We start from the raw sequence: 2,085 nt of genomic DNA, 5'->3' as shown, positions 1-2,085 counted from the left end.
TTCCTATGTCCAGAGTAGATTGACCCTTGACCTTTGGACCTGAAAAACAATAGGGATCCTCTTCTACTCATAACTAACCCACATGTGAAATATCATTATCATCAAGTGAATGGTTCTCAAGATATTGAGCGGACAACACGTGGTCTACAGACCGACCGACAGGTGCAAAACAATATGCCCCCTCTTTTTCAAAGGGGGGCATAATAAGGAATTACATGGATAAGAATAAGTCATTTGACCAAACCACAGTACTTGAAACTGGAGTTGCACAAAAATTACAGTAAACGCACAATTGGCAAACAGCAACAAGCACGAAATGATAAATTACTTGTGCAGCGGGTAAGAAAAACCTTGACATTTGAAGAAAAAGAACGAAAAAAAAAAATTCCAAGGCCGCTTGATATTGTTGAGAAATAATTGATTTAATCGCACTGAATTGAAAGGTAAGTTGTGATAGGTCAATGTGATAAACATTTATAAGTTTATGCCATATTCTTATTGGTTGTGAAATAATGATAAGAATATTTGAACTATAAAAACAAACATGGCTCATGTACTTAACCACTGGTCTCTAACACCATCATGAAGTAATAATCCTGAGAATTATTTTCTCTATATATGTATTTATGGATTAGATAACGTGTGTCAATTCAGACTTCAATTTTATTATTGACCTATCAGAACTTACCTTTCGATTCAGTGCGATTAAACCGGAAGTAAGACAGTCTAGCGAAATTCTTAGGCACTAGGAGGTGTAAAAACATCTTTTTCTTCGAATGAACGGCATTGGAACGGAAAGAAACCGTACATATATTGAAAGTAAGGTATATGTGAACGATTCATCGCGTCAGGCCGTTTGAGAAACGCCCACAATAACCCAAACCCGAATTTGCCTCAAAAAGAGTGTCCTACCCTTCCTTTTTTATACATGCACATACTAGATATTTACATTAACTTCCAGTGCCCGTGGTTGCCCTTGGTAAATTAATTAGGCCCCTAAAAGTTGAGTTTTTAATAATATCTCGCAGTACTTTCACAATCCGAAGGGCGCATGTGACGTCACTGTACCACGTGACTACCTACCTAATTAACTTGACTTTTTGAAATCGAGGCTTAGATTTAAGTCTGTATTGTGGTTAAATATCGTAAAATTTCGGCGAACGAACTATTAGAATTAATTACTATAAGCATAAAGAAGACAAAATGCATGTAATATTGTATACTTTGAAAACATGAGATGTGTCCTTTAAATCCAAGCCCCGATTTCAAAAAGTCAAGTTAATTAAGTAGGTAGTCACATGGTACAGTGACGTCACATGCGCCCTTCGGATTGTGAAAGTACTGCGAGATATGATTAAAAACTCAACTTTTAGGGGCCAAATTAATTTACCATGGGCAACATTTAAATCGATGTTGATAAATTGTCCGAGTTTTATATGTGTTCACCACCAGTGCACACATATAACGATGTAAATACCCAAATATAGCGAGTAAAGCGTGTATGAAATCGGCAAAATTGTGAGTAAATAATGTTTATATGGGTCGCTGTCTACAAACTGTTTGGGGATGTTATTCCTTTATACATCTGTAACTGGCGCTGTTTTTCTAAAATAAACAGTGCAATCATTATTTATTTTTGGATTAGACAAATTATGATACGTTAAATTGTTGACAACTAGGCCCTATGCCAAGCTATTGTCACGCGTGCATTTCGGAAAAAAAGAAAAAGACAACACACACAAATCAATAAAATTATTCAAATTTAAAGTGGTAATCACATTATTTTATTTTGATAAAGCAATCTTATTACTATTTTTGAATTGTGATCTGCACGTCTTTAGGAAGTACGAAGTGGGAGCACGGCGTTATAGCCTACTGACGCACTCAAGATGCTACGAGTTCAATAAAGAAATAATTTTATAATTCAATTTAAAGTTAGGAAATACAATATTCTATTATTTGTATAATTAAAAGTTCAATTATTTTGTATAGATCTTTATTTTTTGTTGTTGTAAATCTACCAGTTGGTAGAAGTTACATTGTATCGTCGATATATGTTGTTACAAGGTGAAGGTCAGTTGATCC

The sequence above is a fragment of the Ostrea edulis genome, chromosome 6 (genome assembly GCF_947568905.1).
Source record: "Ostrea edulis chromosome 6, xbOstEdul1.1, whole genome shotgun sequence".
Lineage (NCBI taxonomy): Eukaryota > Metazoa > Mollusca > Bivalvia > Ostreida > Ostreidae > Ostrea > Ostrea edulis.
Note: the sequence above shows the minus strand (reverse complement) of the source record.